The sequence below is a fragment of the Delphinapterus leucas genome, chromosome 13 (assembly GCF_059928025.1).
Source record: "Delphinapterus leucas isolate spDelLeu-1000000601 "Yukka" chromosome 13, BTC_Dleu_Yukka2, whole genome shotgun sequence".
NCBI lineage: Eukaryota > Metazoa > Chordata > Mammalia > Artiodactyla > Monodontidae > Delphinapterus > Delphinapterus leucas.
The window spans coordinates 33,431,391-33,451,540 of record NC_143141.1 but is presented as its reverse complement, the minus strand read 5'-3'; positions in this window follow the sequence as shown (position 1 = coordinate 33,451,540).

The window sequence follows — 20,150 nt, the reverse complement described above, 5'->3', positions numbered from 1 at the left end:
AGAGCCCTCTGATTGCACTGGCTTCTGCCTGGAGGTACCTTCTGGACCACAGAAGAGGGAGGGGTATCCCAAGCTGTGTATGGCAGTCTCACTAGGCTGAGGAAACAGAGATTCGAGTTAAGGGAGTCTGAGGCAGCTGAGTGCTGAGAAGAATTCCCAGATGGAGCAAGCTATTTAGAAAAGAGCTTGAGAAATTTGCATACAGAGGGTCCTCTGTATTTTTGATGAATACTAAGATGATTATGCATAGAGTAAAGTTCCATGAGGGTGGGAAGAGAATAATCAGGGAGTCATATGCTGAACAATTTTAAGATATCAGACAGGACTGGAAGAGTCCTTGTTGTACATGTAGAGCAGAGAACATAAGAAGACTCAAACATTAATAGTAAGACTAAACCTAGATTAAAGGCTCATCAGAAAAATGCTTAAAACAAGTCTTGAAAGGATGAGCTAAGCCACTAGGAATTTCACAGCTTACTACAACAAAGCCCAATGCTCTTTAGAGGAAGGCAACAAAATCCCAACTCTCAAGAATGCATCATTGACAATGTCCAGGGAAGTCTCCAATATAAAATGTGATCCATAACCAGGAAAAATAACCACTCAATAGAAAGAGATTCAGATGGTATAGATGATGGATGCTTAAACAGATATTATGAATATGTTCAAGAATTTAAAGAAATGGAATAGATAGATGATATATTTCAAATGGAACATTTGAAATGAAAATTTTCCTGAATGAGATTAACAGCATATTAGAACCAGCAAAAGAAAAATTGGCAAACTTGAAGATACAGCATTGGAAACTATACAAATGAAGCAGAGAGAGAAAAAAGATAGGGGACAGGCTATAGAGCCTTAGTGACGTGTGAGCTAATATCAAGGGATCAAGGGCATAACCTGCCCATATGCTATTAAAATCTCAAAGGAAAAAGGAGAGGGGCAGAGAAGTATTTGAGGCTATTATAACTAAAAAATTTCCAAATTTGATGAAAATTATAAACCCACAGACCACCCCCAAATTTAACAAGCCCCACAAAATATTAACAGAAAGAGAAAACCATTATAAAATTTCTAAAAAGTGATGTTGAAGAGAAAATCTCAAAGGTATCAAGTGAAAAAAGATACATTATATACAGACAAGGATAAGTGTATAATCACAGACCTCTCATCAAAGACTTTTCAAGCCAGAAAACAAAAATGACATCTTTAAAGTACTGAGACAAAGTGTAAAACTAGAATTCTAAATTCAGTGAATATTCATTTTAAAATTGTAAGTACAATTAAACCTTTTTCAGACAAAAGCTGAGATAATTCATTATTTATATACTTCATTACAGGAGTGTAGAAAGAAGTAGTTCAAGTGGAAGGAAAATGATACCAGATGAAAATTGGGATCTATATAAAAGAATGAAGAACACTGAAAAGGATATAAATGTAAAATTTTTTTTCTTATTTTAAATTTCTTTAGGGGGAGTGGCCAAGTTGGCAGAGTAGAAGACACTGAGCTCACATCCTCCCATGGGCATACCAAAATTACAACTATTTACAGAACAACTATTGATGAGAAAGACCAGAAGACTAGCAGAAAAGATCTTCTACAACTAAAGATATAAAGAAGGGACCACAGTGAGGCTGGTAGATAGGACAGAGACATGGCATAGCCAAACCTCATACCCCCAGGTGGGTGACACACAAATAGGAAGATAATTACAAATGCAGAAGTTCTCCCCAAAGAGTGAGGGGGTCTGAACCTCACATCAGGCTCTCAAGGCTGGGGGTCCTGCACTGGGAAGATGAGCCCTCAGAAAGTTTGTCTCTGAAAGCCAGTGAGGCTTACTTTTGGGAGAGCCAGAGAGTTGTGGGAAATAGAGACTACATTCTTAAGGGGCACATACAAAATCCAACACACTCTGGGACCCAGGGCAGAGGCAGTAATTTGAAGGGACCCTGGGTCATATGGAAGAAGAGGCAGGAGGAGAGGCAGGAGCAACTGGAGCTCAGCCTGGGGACATAGGCACTGGGGCAGCCATTTTTGTGAGCTCGTTCTATCATGAAGACATTGGTGCTGGTAAACACCACTTTGGAATCTCCCACTAGCTTATTAGTGCCTGGACCCAGCCCCATCCACCAGTACTGGGATGCCTCAGATCAAGCAGCTAGCCAAGTGGGGACATAGCGCTATTCATAGGCAGACTGGATGCTTAAGACATCCTGAGGCAGTAGCTGCCCTGGGACTTAGCCCTATCCACTAGAGGGCCCAAGACCAGACCCCACACACCAGTGCATGGGCACTAGCCTTGGGACCCCCGAGGCCCTGCAGCCAGAGAACCTGGGGCCTGACTCCACACACCAGTGGGCTAGCACTAGCTGTAAGAACAGCTTCATCCACCAGTAAGCAGGCATAAGCCCCAGGATCACCAGGGTCCTGGGCCTGTCCACTAATTTGCTAACACACCAGCTCTGAGATCTCCAGGGCCCTGCAGTCAGAGACCCTGGGACCTAGCTCTGCCCACCAGCAGGCCAGCACCAGCCCTGGGACTCATTTTACCACTCAGCCAGCTGCCCCAGGATCCAGCCCCACACACCAGAGGGCGGTCACCAGCTTTGGGACACCCTGGACCCTGCAGCCAGCCATGTCAGGAACTGGCCCTACCCACCAGCAGGCCAACACTAGAGCCAGAACACCTGGCTCTGCAACCACTCACCCTGGAACCTGGCTCTGCCCACCAGTGGGCCAGCACTTGCCCCAGGACACCCTGGCTTCCACAGCCAGACACCTTATGACCCAGCCCCACCCAGTTATGAAATTTATTCAATAATTTTTAAAACTCCCAACAAACAAAATCTGGTAACAGAAGGCCTCGTAGGTGAATTCTACCAAACATTTAGAGAAGAGTTAACACCTATCCTTCTCAAACTTTTCCACAAAATTGCAGAGGAAGGAACACTTTCTGAACTCATTATCTGAGGCCAGCATCATCCTGATACCAAAACCAGAGGAAAAAAAAATCACAAAAAAGAAAATATCATTGATGAACATAGATCCAAAAATCCTCAACAAAACATTAGCAAAACAGATCCAACAATACATCAATAGGATCATACACCATGATAAAGTTGGATTTATCTCAGGGATGCAAGGATGGTTCAATATTGAAAATAAATCAATGTGATACACTTCATTAATTAAATGAAGAGTAAAGAACATGATTATCTCAATAGATGCAGAAAAAGCTTTTGACAAAATTCAACATCCATTTATGATAACTCTCAACAAAGTGGGTATAGAGAGAATATACCTCAACATAATAAAGGATATATATAAGAAATCCACAGCTAACATCATACTCAACATTGAAAAGCTGAAAGCATTTTCTCTAAGATCAGGAGCAAGACCAGGATGACTAATCTCACCACTTTTATTCAACATAGTATTGGAAGTCCTAGCCATAGTAATCAGACAAGAAGAAAAAATAAAAGAAATCCAAATTGGAAAGAAAGAAGTAAAACTGTCACTGTTTGCAGATGATATAATAATATACATGGAAAATCTTAAAGATGCTACCAAAATACTACTAGAACACATCAATGAATTTGGTAAAGTTGCAGGATACAAAATTAGTATACAGAAGTCTGTTGCATTTCTATACACTAACAATGAACTATCAGAAAGAGAAATTAAGAAAGGAATCCATTTCCAATTGCATCAAAAACAGTAAAATACCTAGGAATAAAGCTAACTAAGGAGATAAAAGACTTGTACTCCGAAAAGTATAAGATACTATTGAAAGAAATTGAAGATGACACAAACAGATGGAAAAATATACCGTGTTCATGGATTGGAAGAACTGATACTGTTAAAATGACCATACTACCCAAGGCAACCTACAGATTCAAAGAAACCCCCATCAAAATACCAAATGCATTTTTCACAGAACTAGCACAAATAATTCCAAAATTTGTGTGGAAATATAAACGATTCTGCATAGCCAAAATAATCTTGAGAAAGAACAAGGGTGGAGGTATCATGCTCCCTGGTTTCAAGCTTTACTACAAAGCTGCAGTCATCAAAGCAATATGGTACTGGCACAAACACAGACACATAGATGTATGAAACAGAAGAGAGAACTCAGAAATGAACCAACACTTATATGGGCAATTAATCTATGACAAAGGAGGAAAGAATATACAATGAAAAAAGACATCGCCTTGAAGAAATGGTGTTGGGAAAAATGGACAGCTATATGCAAAAGAATCAAACTGGTCTTCTATCTCACACCATGCACAAAATTAAATTACAAATGGATTAAAGATTTAAATGTAAGATCTGAAATCATAAAACTTCAAGAAAAAAATACTGGCAGTAGTCTTTTTGACATCAATATTAGTAACATTTTTTTGATATGTCTCCTCAGGGAAGAGAAACAAAATAAAAAATAAAAAATGGGACTACATCAAACTAAAAAGCTTTCTCACAGTGAAGGAAACAAAACAAAAAGTAGCCCACTAAATGGGAGAAGATATTTGCAAATAATATACTCGTTAAGGGGTTAATATACAAAAAATTCATACAACTCAACATCAAAAAACAACTAACCTGATTTTAAAATGGGCAGAGGATATGAATAGACATTTTTCTAAAGAAGACATATAGGTGGCCAACAGGCACATGAAAAGATGCTCAATATCACTTATCATCAGGGAAATGCAAATCAAAACTACAATGAGATATCACCTCACACCTGTCAGAATGACTATTTTCAAAAAGACTACAAAAAACAAGTGTTGGCAAGGATGTGGAGAAAAGGAAAACATCATGCACTGTTGGGGGGAATGTAAATAGGTGCAGTCACTATGGAAAACACTATTGAGAGTCCTCAAAAAATTAAAAATAGAACTACCATATAATCCAGCCATTCCACTCCTGAATATTTATCCAAAGAAAACAAAAACACTAATTAGAAAAGATATATGCACCCCTATGCTCATTGTAGCATTATTTACAATAGTCAAGATATGGAAGCAACCTAAATGCTCACCAATAGATAAATGGATAAAGAAGATGTGATATATATATATATATATATATATATATATATATATATGGAATATTAGCCTTAAAAACAAATGAAATCTTGTCATTTGTAACAACTTGCATGAACCTAGAGGGTATATGCTACATGAAATAAGTCAGGCAGAGAAAGACAAATACTGTATGATTTTACTTATACGTGGAATCTAAAAGGCAAAACAAATGAAAAACATAACAAAACAGACAGAATTACAGATACAGAAAACAAACAGGTGGTTGCCAGAGGTGCAGTGAGTGGGGGAGGAAAAAAAGGTGAGTGGATTGGATTAATGGGTTAGGGTTAGAGTTAGGGTAACCTAACCCTAGGTTAGGATATTACAAACTCCAGTTACAAAATAAATGAGTCATGGGTATGAAATGTATAGTGTGGGGAATATAGCCAGTAACTGTAATATCTCTGTGTGGTGGCATATTGTAACTACTCTTCGTGGTCATAATTTTGAAATGTATAGAAATATTGAATCACTATGTTCTGTAACGAGAAAGAACATAGTGTTGCAGGTCAATTATACTTCAAAAACAAACAAAAAACTCATAAAAAAAAGAGATCAGACTTGTTGTTACCAGAGGTGGGGGGTGGGGGTGGGGATTGGATAAAGGAAGTCAAAAGGTACAAACTTCCAGTTATAAGATAAATAAGTACTAGGGATGAAATTACAACATGATAAATATAATTAACACTGCTGTATGTTATATATGAAAGTTGTTAAGAGGGTAAATCCTAAGAGCTCTCATCATAAGGAAAATTTTTTCTATTTCTTTAATTTTGTATCTATATGAGAGGATGGATGCTCACTAAACTCATTGTAATAATAATTTCTTGATGCATGTAAGTCAACTTATTATGCTATATACCTTAAATTTATACAGTACTATATATCAATTATATCTCAATAAAACTGGAAGGAAAAAATAAATTTCTTTAAAATATAATTTGATTGTTTGAAAACAATAAGAATGAAATGTGGGGTTTATAACCTATTAGGAGGTAAAATGTATGCCAATAACAACACAAAGAATGGAGAGAGTGGAAGTATGTTGTAAGGTTTTATGTAATACATAAAACAGTATAATAGTATCTGAAGGTGGACTGTGATTAGTTAAAGAGATATATAAAAAAAAAAAACTAGAGCAATTTCTAAAAATAAAACAAAGAAGTATAGCTAATGAATCATAGTGGAGCCAAAATAGAATTATAAAAAAGAATTAACAGGGCTTCCCTGGTGGCATAGTGGTTGAGAGTCCGCCTGCCAATGCAGGGGACACGGGTTTGTGCCCGTGTCCAGGAAGATCCCACATGCCACAGAGTGGCTGGGCCCGTGAGCCATGGCTGCTGAGCCTGCGCGTCCAGAGCCTGTGCTCCACAACGGTGAGAGGCCCGCGAACCACAAAAAAAAAAAAAAAAAAAGAATTAACTCAAAAGAAGACAAAAAGTATAAATGGGACTAAAAGAAAACAAATGGTAAAATGGTAGACTTATATACAACTGTACTGATAATCACATTCAATGTAAATGATCAAAACCAGAGTTTGGTAAACATTTTCTGTAAAGGGCCAGATTATATGTATTTTAGGCTTTTGTGGGCCATACAGTCTTTGTCACAGCTAGTCAGCATGCAAAAGCAGTGGTAGACAATATGACACTGAATGGTACAGCCATATTTGGTCCACAGAATATAATTTGTTGACCTCTAATCTACACAATTCCAAAAAAAGGCAGAAAATTTCAGTCTAGATAAAAAAGCAAATTCCAACCATATGCTCTAAATCATTTAAAATAGAAATTTACCAGGAGTGGAGTCAAGATTGCAGACTAGGAGGACGTCGAATTCGTATCTCTGCACAACTAGGGCACCTACCAGGCACTGGTGGGGAACCACAGACACCTAAGGGGATGAGAGGAACCCCCAGCAACCTGGTAGCATGTGGGGCATGGAGGGGAGTGACGGGGGAGGAGAAGTGGAGGTAGGATGGGACCAGCACCTCTGAGGGGCGGCTGGGGGAGGGGAAGGGATCCCACACCTGAAGAGGGAAATTGGGGGACATTGGGAGGGCAGAGGAGCAAAAGGGAGTGTGGTCAGGTTTTACCTGTCCACTTAGGCTCCCGGGAGCCTGCTGAGATCCCGGGCCTGATCCTCTGCCCACTAAGGCCCCCTCCAGCCTCGTGGGTCCTGAGGGAATGGGAGGGAGTGATGGGGGAGCAAAAGTAAAGTCTGGACCAGCATCCCTGAGGGGTGGCTGGGGTAGGGGAGGAGTTCCTACACCCAGCCAGACCCAACCACGGTTAGGTCTCCAGTGGGGATGGGGGAGACACTTCCATTCCTCTTCCAGACACTGGAAGGTTTATTTTATCTAATACATCTTTTATTTTTCTTATTTTATTTTATTCTTTATACTTTGTTATTGTTCTGCTCTGTTCGGATTGTTCCCCCCAACCCTTTTTTTTTTCTTTTTTCTGTTGTGGTTTTGTTTTACCTTGTTGCAGTTTTCTTCGATTATATTTTTATATTTTCTAATTTTTTTTATCTTTCTAATTTTATTTTATTTTGGATTCTTTGTTTGTACTGTTGCTTTTTTTCTTTTTTTTCTTTCACCACACCAAGCAGTTTGTGGAATCTTGATTCCCAGGTCAGACGTCAGGCCCATGCTCCTGTTGTGGGAACAGAGTCCAAACCACTGGACTAACAGAGAACCTCAGGACCCAGGGAATATTAATCAGAGTGAGGCCTCCCAGAGGTCCTCGTCTTGAGACCAAGGCCCAGTTCTACCTAACTGCCTGCAAACTCCAGTGCTGGATGCCTCAGGCCAAACAACAAGTAAGACAGGAATACAGCCCCACCCATCAAAAAAAAAAAAAAAGGAAAGGACAAAAAAATACGTTACAGACAAAGGAGCAATGTAAAAACCTACAAGATCAAATTAATGAAGACAAAATAGGCAACCTACATGAGAAAGAGTTCAGAGTAATGATAGTAAAGATGATCCAAAATCTCGGAAACAGAATGGAGAAAATACAAGAAATGTTTAACAGGGATCTACAAGGATCTAACAAAGAGCAAACAAACAGTAATGAACAACACAATAACTGAAATTAAAGACATTCTAGAAGGAATCAATAACAGAATAACTGAGGCAGAAGAACAGTTAAGTGACCTGGAAGATAAAAGAGTAGAAATAACTACCGCAGAGCAGAATAAAGAAAAAAGAATGGAAAGAATTAAAGACAGTCTCAGAGACCACTGGGACATTAAACTCAACAACATTTGAATTATAGGGGTGTCAGAAGAAGAAGAGAAAAAGAAAAGTTCTGAGAAAATGTTTGAAGAGTTAATAGTCGAAAACTTCCCTAACGTGGGAAAGGAAATAGTCAATCAAATCCAGGAAAGGCAGAGTCCCATACAGGATAAAACCAAAGAGAAACACACTGAGACCCATATTAATCAAACTTTCAAAAATTAAATAGAAAGAAAAGATATTAAAAGCAGCAAGGGAAAAGCAAGGAATAATATACAAGGGAATCCCCATAAGGTTAACAGCTGATCTTTCTGCAGAAATTCTGCAAGCCAGAAGGGAGTAGCAGGTCATATTTAAAGTGATGAAAGGGAAAAACCTACAACCCAGATTACTCTACCTGGCAAGGACCTTACTCAGATTCGATGGAGAAATCAGAAGGTTTACAGATAAGCAAAAACTATGAGAATTCAGCACGACCAAATCAGCATTACAACAAATGCTAAAGGAACTTCTTCAAGCATGAAACACAAGAGAAGAAAGAGATCCACGAAAACAAACCCAAGACAATTAAGAAAATGGTAATAGGAACATACATATCGATAATCACCTCGAATGTAAATGGATTAAATGCTCCAACCAAAAGACAGACTGGCTGAATGGATACAAAAACAAGACCCTTATATATGGTGTCTACAAGAAACCCACTTCAGACCTAGGGACACATAAAGACCGAGAGAGAGGGGATGGAAAAAGATATTCCATGCAAATGGAAATCACAAGAAAGCTGGACTAGCAATACTCATATCAGATAAAATAGACTTTAAAATAAAGACTGTTACAAGAGATAAGGAAGGACACTACATAATGATCAAGGTATCAATCCAAGAAGAAAACATAACAATTATAAATATTTATACACCCAACATAGGAGCACCTCAATACATAAGACAAATGTTAACAGCCATAAAGGGAAAAATTGACAGTACCACAATAATAGTGGGGGACATTAACACCCAACTTACACCAATAGACAGATCATCTAGACAGCAAATAAACTAGGAAACACAAGCTTTAAATGACACAATAGACCAGATAGATTTAATAGATATTTTTAGGACATTCCACCCGAAAGCAGAAGAATGTACTTTCTTCTCAAGTGCACATGGAATGTTCTCCAGAATAGATCACATCTTGGGTCACAAATCAAGCCTCGGTAAATTTAAGAAAATTGAAATCATATCAAGCATCTTTTCTGACCATAATGCTATGAGATTAGATATCAATTACGGAAAAAACCCTGAAAAAATACAAATGCAGGGAGGCTAAACAGTGCACTGCTAAATAACCAAGAGATTACTGAAGAAATCAAAGAAGAAATTAAAAAGTACCTAGAAACAAATGACAAGGAAAACACAATGATCCAAAACCTATGGGACACACACAAAAAAAGAGTTCTAAGAGGAAAGTTCATAACAATTCAAGCTCACCTCAAGAAACAAGAAACATCTCAAATAAACAATCTAACCATACACCTAAAAAGTAACTAGAAAAAGAAGAACAAAGAAAACACAAAGTTAGTAGAAGGAAAGGAATCATAAAGATCAGAGCAGAGATAAATGAAATAGAAATGAAGAAAACAATAGCAAAAATCAATAAAACTAAAAGTTGGTTCTTTGAGAAGATAAACAAAATTCATAAAACTTTCACCAGACTCATCAAGAAAAAAAGGGAGAGGACTCAATAAAATTAGAAATGAAAAAGGAGAGATTACAACTGACACTGCAGAAATACAAAAGATCATAAGAGATGACTAAAAGCAACTATATGCCAACAAAATGGACAACCTGGAAGAAATGGACAAGATCTTGGAAAGGTACAACCTTCCAGGATTGAACCAGGAAGAATTAGAAAATATAAACAGACCAATCACAGGTAATGAAATTGAAACTGTAATTAAAAATCTTCCAACAAATAAAAGTCCAGGACTAGATGGCTTCACAGGCGAATTCTATCAAACATTTAGAGAAGAGTTAAACACTTATTCTTCTCAAACTCTTCCAAAAATTTGCAGAGGGAGGAATACTCTCAAACTCGTTCTACAAGGCCATCATCACCCTCATACCAAAACCAGACAAAGATATCACACAAATAAAGAAAAACACAGACCAACATCACTGATGAACATAGATGCAAAAATACTCAACAAAATACTAGCAAACAGAATGCAACAACACATTAAAAAGATCATACACCATGATCAAGTGGGATTTATCCCAGGGATACATGGATTCTTCAATATATGCAAAACAATCAATGTGATATACTGTATTAACAAATTAAACAATAAAAACCATATGATCACCTCAATAGAGGCAGAAAAAGCTTTTGACAAAAGTTAACACCCATTTATAACTTTAAAACACTCTCCAGAAAGTGGAAATAGAGGGAACCTACCTCAAAATAATAAAAGCCATATACAACAAACCCACAGCAAACATCATTCTCAATGGTAAAACACTGAAAGCAATTCCTCTAAGATCAGGAACAAGACAAGGTTGCCCACTCTTGCCACTATTGTTCAACATATTATTTGAAGTCCTAGCCATGGCAATCAGAGAAGAAAAAGAAATAAAATGAATACAAATTGGAAAAGAAAAAGTAAAACTGTCACTGTTTGCTGATGACATGATACTATACATAGAAAATCCTAAAGATGCCACCAGAAAACTACTAGAACTAATCAATGAATTTAGTACTGTTGCAGGATACAAAGTTAATGCACAGAAATCTCTTGCATTCCTATACAACAAAAGTTCAGAAAGAAAAATTAAGGAAAAAACCCCATTTACCATTGCAACAAAAAGAGTAAAATACCTAGGAATAAACCTACCTAAGGCAGCAAAAAAACTGTACTCAGGAAATTATAAAACACTGATGAAATAAATCAAAGATGACGTAAACAGATGGAGAAATAAACCATGCTCCTGGATTGGAAGAATCAATGTTGTGAAAATGACTATACTACCCAAAGCAATCTAAAGGTTCAATGAAATCCCTATCAAATTACCAATGGCATTTTTCACAGAACTAGAAAAAGAAATTTTACAATTTGTATGGAAACACAGAAGACCCTGAATAGCCAAAGCAATCTTGAGAAAGAAAAACGGAACTGGAGCAATCAGGCTCCCTGACTTCAGACTATATTACAAAGCTACAGTAATCAAGACAGTATGATACTGGCACAAAAACAGAAATATAGATCAATGGAACAAGATAGAAAGACCAGAGATAGACCCACACACATATGGTTGCCTTATCTTTGATAAGGAGTCAAGAATATACAACGGAGAAAAGACAGACTCTTCAATAAGTGGTGCTGGGAAAAATGGATAGATACATGTAAAAGAATGAAATTAGAACACTCCCTAACACCATACACAAAAATAGACTCAAAGTGGATTGAAGACCTAAATGTAAGGCCAGACACTATAAAACTCTTACAGGAAAACATGGACAGAACCCTCTATGACATAAATCACAGCAAGATCCTTTTTGACCCACCTCCTATAGTAAAGGAAATAAAAACAAAAATAAACAAATGGGACCTAATGAAACTTAAAAGTTTTTGCACAGCAAAGGAAACCATAAACAAGATGAAAAGACAACCCTCAGAATGAGAGAAAATATTTGCAAATGAAGCAACTGACAAAGCATTAATCTCCAAAATATACAAGCAGCTCATGCAGCTGAATATCAAAAAACAAGCAACCCAATCCAAAAATGGGCAGAAGACCTAAATAGACATTTCTCCAAAGAAGACATACAGATGGCCAATAAATATGTGAAAATATGCTCAATATCACTAATCATTAGAGAAATGCAAATCAAAATGACAGTGAGGTATCACCTCATCCCAGTCAGAGTGGCTATGATCAGAAAATCTAGAAACAAGAAATGCTGGAGAGGGTGTGGAGAAAAGGGCAGCTTCCGGCACTGTTGGTGGGAATGTGAATTGATACCACCACTATGGAGAACAGTATGGAGGTTCCTTAATAAACTAAAAATAGACATACCATATGACCCAGCGATCCCACTCCTGGGTATATACCCTGAGAAAACCATAATTCAAAAAGATACATGTACCACAATATTCATCACAGCACTCTTTACAATAGCCAGGATACGGGAACAACCTAAATGCCCATCAACAGATGAATGGATAAAAAAGATGTGGCACATATATACAATGGAATATTACTCAGACATAAAAAGGAACGAAATTGAGTTATTTGTAGTGAGGTGGATGGACCTAGAACCTGTCATACAGAGTGAAGTAAGTTAGAAAGAGAAAAACAAATACCATATGTTAACTCATATATATGGAATTTTAAAAAGCAGTACTGATGAACTTAGTGGCAGAGCAGGAATAAAGATGCAGCCATAGAGAATGGACTTGAGGGCACAGGGTGTTAAGGGGAAGCTGGGATGAAGTGACAGAGTAGCACTGACATATATACACTATCAAATGTAAAATGGATGACTAGTGGGAAGCTGCTGTGTAACACAAGGAGATCAACTTGATGCTTTGTGATGACCTAGAGAGATGGGACAGGGAGGGTGGAAGGGAGGCTCAAGAGGAAGGGGATATGGGGATATATGTATACATATAGCTGATTCACTTTGTTGTACAGTAGAAACTAACACAACATTGGAAAGCATTTATACTCCAATAAAGATGTGAAAATATATATATATATTTACCAATACATGAAAAGTAAATGGATGAAAATATATATGTCATACATACATTAATCATAAGAAAGCTGGATTAGCTATTTTAATAACAAGGTTAACTCAATAACAAGTAATATTATCAGACATAAAAAAGGATATTTCATAATGATGGAAAGCTAATTCATCAAAAAGATTTGATAATCCTAAATGTTCTGGTGACCAATAACACAGCATCAAGATAAATGAAGCCAAAGCTGACAGAGATGAATGGAAAAATAGAGTAATCCATAACTACTTATAATTTTGAACATGCCTTTCTCAGTAAATGAAAGAATAAAGAGGGTGACATCAGCAAAATGGAGAGCAAAGAGTCCCAATGCTCATCTGCTCCCATAAAACCAATAAGGAAACAACTACAAACTGATGAAAATATCTCAGGGAAAGCTCTGTACTACAAAGAACCATCAGGCAAAACCCTGCAGAGCTCAAAAATTGAGGATAGTCACATAGAAAATATAGCAATCATTGTACCTGCATTACCATGTCTCATATTTCAGAGCTGCTCACAGCCAAGAGGGATACCCTTAGAGGCATTTTTCTCCATGGGGGAAAGAAGAAGGGGAAATCCCAGCCAGTCTCACCTTGTGGACATTTGCAGCCTTTGGTACTGAGTCCTTCTACTGTGTTTGCCAACACTGATCCCAGTTGATGAAGCTACTCAGAGTTCCTGTCACTGAATCTCTTCCCAGGGACCAGGGCTGTCGCTGAGGTGAGACCTGCCTCCAGGGGTCCCAGTTGGTTCTGTGCCCTGCTCTTGAGGATCAGGATGCTACAACACCTCACCATATATGGAAATGAAACTGCTGTTTCTCTGTGCCCCACCCCCAGCCCCTTGCTTTGTCCCACTATTACTACCCCAGCCACTCCTGCTCTGAGCCTGAGTAAAATGAGAAGTTCAACAATGAGATAGAAATCATAAAAAAAACCAAGCAAGTTCTGGTACTGAAAAATACAATGAATGAAATGAAGAACGCAATAGAGAGCTTCAACAACAAGCTCAACCAAGCAAAAGAAATAATCTGTGAACTCGAAGACAGATCTCTTGATATTATCCAGTCAGAGAAAAAATAATTTAGAATTAAAAAGAGTAAAGAAAACATACATGAATTATGAGGTACCATCAAACAAAACAATATATGCATTATTAGAGTCCCAGAAGGATAAGAGAGATAGGGACAGAAAGCTTATTTAAATAAATAATGGCTAAAAACTTCCTAAATCTGGGAAGAGATATGGTCCTCAGGGGACATGAAGCTCAAAGATTCCCAAAGTGTTTAACCCGAAGAGATCTTCACTGAGACATATTATAATCAAGGTCTCAAAAATCAAAGACAAAGAGAAATTTGAAAGCAACAAGAGAAAAAAGACCCATCACATACAAGGAAATTCCAATAAGGCTATCAGCAAATTTCTCAGCAGAAACGTTGCAGGCCAGGAGAGTGTGGGATGGTATATTCAAAGTGACCAAGAAAAAAACTGTCCACCAAGTATACTTTACCCAGAAAAGTTGTCCTTCAGAAATGAAAGAGAGAAAAAGAATTTCCCAGAAAATTATTAAGAAGTTATTAATGGATCTAAAGACAAAAGTAGACAGCAATGAAATAATATTAGGGGACTTCAACACCCCACTTCAGATAGATCATCCAGACAGAAAATCAACAAGAAAATAATGTATTTGAACTAAACTTTATACCAAATGGACATATACAGAACATTCCAACCAACAGCAGCAGAATACACTCTTCTCAAACCCACATGAAACATACTCCAGGATAAATCATATATTAAGTCACAAAACAAGTTTCAACAAATTTAAAAATATTGAAATCATATCAGGTATCTATTCTAAACACAATGGTATAAAACTAGAAATCAGTAACAGGAGGAAAATTCACGAATATCTGGAAATTTCACAACACACTTCTGAACAACCAATGGGTCAAAGAAGAAATCAAAAGAGAAAATTTAAAATATCTCGAGAAAAACAAAAATGGAAACATAACATACCAAAATTTGGGGGATACAGCAAAAGTAGTTCCAGAGGAAAGTTTGCACCAACAAATGTTTAATTAAGAAAAAGTAAGATCTTAAACTTACAGACTAAACTTACATCTCAAGAAACTAAAAAAGGAAGAAAAAACTAAGCTGAAAGTTAGAAGAGGAAAGGAAATAGTAAAGACTAGAGCAGAAATTAATAAATTAGAACTAGAATGACAGCGGAAAAGATCAACAAAAGACTAAGAGCTGTTTTTTTTAAAAAAGATAAACAAAACTGACAAACCTTTAGCCAGACTAAGAAAAAAAAATGACTCCGATTAATAACATTATAAATGAAAGAGGAGACATTACAACTGATACCACAGAAATACAAAGAATGATAAGAAACTAGTAAGAAAAATTATGCCAACAAATTAGAAAACTTACAGAAAATGGACAAATTCCTAGAAAAACACAACTTATAAAGATGTAAGCTTGAGATAATAGAAAAACTGAATAGATCAATAATGAGCAAGGAAATTTAACGAGTAATGAAAAAACTCCCAACAAATAAAAGCTCAGGACCAGGTGACTTCACAGGTGAATTCTACCAAACATTTAAAGAATAATTAATACCAATCCTTCTCAAACTCTTCCAAAATACTGAGGAGGAAGGAATACTTGCACACTCATTTTATGAGGCCAGCATTACCCTGATACTAAAGCCAGAAGGATACTACAAGAAAATAAAACTACAGGCCAATATCCCTGATGAATACTGATGCAAAATTCCCAACAAAATGCTAGCAAACCAAATTCAAGAGCATAGTGAAAGGATCATACACCATGATCAAGTGGGATTCATCCCTGACATGCAAGGGTGGTTTAACACAATGCAAGTCAATAAATGTGACACACTGCATTAACAGAATGAAGAATTAAAATAACATGATCATTTCAATAGATGCAGAAAAAGCACTTGACAAAATTCAACATCTTTTCATGATAAAAACTCTGAACAAATTAGGTGTATAAGAAATGTTCCTCAACATAATAAAGGCCATATATAACAAGGCCACAGCTAACATCATACTAAATAGTGAAAAGTTAAAAGTCTTTCCTCTAAGATCAAGAACAGTTCAAGAATGCCCACACTGACCATTTCTAGTCAACAGTACTAGAAGTTCTAGCCAGAGCAATTAGGCAAGAATAAGGAATAAAAGGGCTCTAACTTGGAAAAGAATAAGTAAAATTATCTCTGTTTGCAGGTGACACATTCTTATATACAGAAAATCGTAAAGACACCACCAAAAACTGTTAGATCTAATATATTCAATAAAAAAAGTTTTCAAATTTGCAGGATACAAAATCAACCATAGGAATCAGTTGTGTTTCTATACACTAACAACAGACTATTTGAAAGAGAAATTAATAAAGCAATCTCACAATAGCATCAAAAACAATAAAATACTTAAGAATAAAGTTAATCGAGAAGTACACTGAAAACTATAAGACATTGATGAAAGAGACTGAAGACAATACAAATAAATGGAACAATATACCGTGTTCTCGGATTGGAAGAATTAATATTGTGAAAATGTCCATATTACCAAAAGCAATCTACAGATTCAATGCAATACCTATCAAAATTCCAATGACATTTTTCACAGAAATAGTTAAAAACTATCCTAAAATTGGTATGGAATTACGAAAGACCCCAAATAGCTGAGGCAATTCTGAGAAAGAATAACAAAGCTGGAAGCATCGCACTTCCTGATTTCAAGCTGTATTACAAAGCTAGTTACCAAAACAGTATGGTACTGGCATACAAATAAGCACATAGACGAGTGGAACAGAATAGAGAGCCCAGTCATAAGCTCACATATATACAGTCAACTAATTTTTGGCAAGGACATCAAAAACACATATGGAGAAAGGATAGTGTCTGCAATAAATGGTGCTGGGAAAGTTGGATATCCAAATGCAAAAGACTGACTGGACACCTATCTTACATCACTCAGAAAAATTAACTTGAAATGGATAAAAGACTTCAATGTAAGTCCTGAAACCATAAAACTCTGAGAAGAAAACATAGGGAAAAGAACCTTGACATTGGACTTGGCAGTGATTTTTTGCATAAAACACCATAAGCACAAGCAACAAAAGCTAGAACAAACAAGGGGAACTACATCAAACTACAGAGCTTCTGCACAGCAAAGGAAACAATCAATAAATTGAAAAGATAACATACAGATTGGGAGAAAATATTCATAAGCCATATACCTGGTAAATGGTTAATATCTAAAATATATAAAGAACTCATAAAACACAATAGCAAAAAGCAAATAATCCAACTTAAAAATAGGAAAATAAGTTAATAGACATTTTTCCAAAGAAGACATACAAATGACAAAGAGGTATATGAAAGGCTGCTCAACATAACTAATCATGAGGGAAACGCAAATCAAAATCACAATGAGATATCACCTTACACATGTTAAAATGGCTATTTTCTAAAAAAGAAGAAATAACAAATGTTTGTAAGGATGTGGAAAAAAGGGAACTCATACATTGTTGGTGGGAATGTAAATTGGTACAATAATTATGGAAAACAATATGGCAGTTCCTCAAAAAAAATAAAAATTGAACTACCATATGATCCAGCAATCCCAATCCTGGGTATATATCCAAAGGAATTGAAATCAGTATCTCAGAGAGATATCTACATACCCCTGTTCACTGCAACATTATTCACAATAGCCAAGATATGGAAACAATATATAATTAAGCCATAAAGAAGAAGGGAAATCCTGCCATTTGTAACAACATGGATTAATGTGGAGGGCATTATGTCAAGTGAAATAAGTCAGACAGATAAAACAAATACCGTGTGGTATCATTTATATGTGGAATCTTCTATAAAAAAGTCAATTTTATAGAAACAGAATAGAATGATTTTTGCCAAGGCCTGAGGTAGGGAGAAATGAAGTGGGTAAATTAAAGGGCACACATTTTTAATTATAAGAAGAATAAGTTCTGAGAATCTAATGTATATCATGGTGACTATAGTTAATAATATAGTATCATATACTTGAAAGTTACTGAGAGTAGATCTTAAGTATTTTCATTACACAAACAAAAAGAGTTAAATATGTGAGGTGATGGAAGTGTTAATTAATTTGATACTGGCAATCATTTCATAATGCATGTGTGTATCAAATCATCACATAGTAGACTTTAAATACATACAATTATACTTGTCAAGTATTCCTCAATTAAAAAGAACCAAGTAGACAGAAAGTCAGGAAGTATATAGGAAAGTTGAACATCACTATTGAGCAACATGAACTAATTGAAATTATAGTAAGGACATACATCAATGAAGAATAAGCATTCTTTTTAAGAGTTTATGGAACATTCACCACGATAGAACACATTTTTGGCCATAAGACACACCTTAACATATTTAAAAGGTTAGAAGTTATACAATGGCTGCTCTCAGACCACAATGAAATTAAACTAGCAATTAATAAAATAAAGATAATTAGAAAACCCCAAAATACATGGGGTATTTTGGGAATACATGGGAATACATACTTCTAAATAACACATGGGTAAAAGAAGAAATCTCACGTGAAATTTAAAAATATTTTGAACTAAATGAAAATGAAAACACTAGTTATCAAATTTTTTGAAATGCAGTGAAAGCAGTACATTTAGATGAATACTTATAGCATTAAATATATATTAGGAAAGAAGATCTAAAATAAATAATCTAAGTTTCCACCTTAGCAAAATAGAAAAAAGAAGAACAAACTAAATCAAAAGTAAGCAGAAGAAAAGAAATATTAACATTTAGAGCAAGAATCAATGAAATTAAAACATGACATCAATAGAGAAAATAAAGAAAACCAAAAGCTGGTTCTTTGAAAAGATCAATAAAATCAGTAAGTCTCTGGCCAGGCTAATTAAGGAAAACGTAGAGAGGACACAATTACTAAAATCGAAAATGAAAAAAGGACATCACTACACGTCCTATAGACATTAAAAATATAATAAAGGAATCTATGAATAATTCTATGTCCAAAATTTGATAACCTAGATAAATGTACCAATTCCTGGATAGACACAATTTACCAAAACTCACACAAGAAGAAATAAACAATCTAAATATGCCTATAGAAACTAAAGAAATTGAATCAATAATTAATAACTTTTCAAAACAAAGCACTATGTATAAATGGGTTCATTGGTGAATTCTACTACACATTTTAAGGAGGAAATTATACCTATTCTCTACAATGTCTTTCAGAGGATAGTGCAGAAGAATTATTTCAGAACTCATTCAATGAGGCCAGAATTACCCTAATACCAAAACCAGACAAAGACATAAGAAGAAGAAGAAGAAGGAGAAGAAGAGGAAGAGGAAGAAGAGGAAGAGGAAGAGGAAGAGGAAGAAGAAGGAGGAGAAGGAGAAGAAGAAGAAGAAGAAGGAGGAGGAGGAGGAGGAGGAGGAGGTGCAGAAGGAGGTGGAGAAGGAGGAGAAGGAGATTATTACAGGCCAATATCTCTCAAGAGCATAGTGCAAAAATTATCAAAAAAATTTTAGCAAATAAAATTCAACCATATATAAAAAGAATGGTACACCTTGACCAAGTGGGATTTATGTAGGTATGCAAGGCTGGTTCAGCTTTCAAAACTCAATTATGTAATCTATCACATCAACCGACTAAAAAAGAAAAATCACATGATCATGTCAACAGATGCAGGAAAATCATTTGACAAAATTCAACACCATTCATGATAAAAACTCTCAGTAAGCTAGGAATAGAGGGGAACTTCCTCAACTTGATAAAGAATATCTACAAAAAACAAACAAAAAACCTACATCTAGCATTATACTTAATGGTGAGAAACTGGAAGGTTTCACATTAGGATCAGGAACAAGGCAAGAATGCCCCACTCACCACTCCTTTTCAGCATCATACTGAAAGTACTAGATAATGCAAAAAGATAAGAAAAGGGTGGGGAAGAGCATACAGATTGAGAA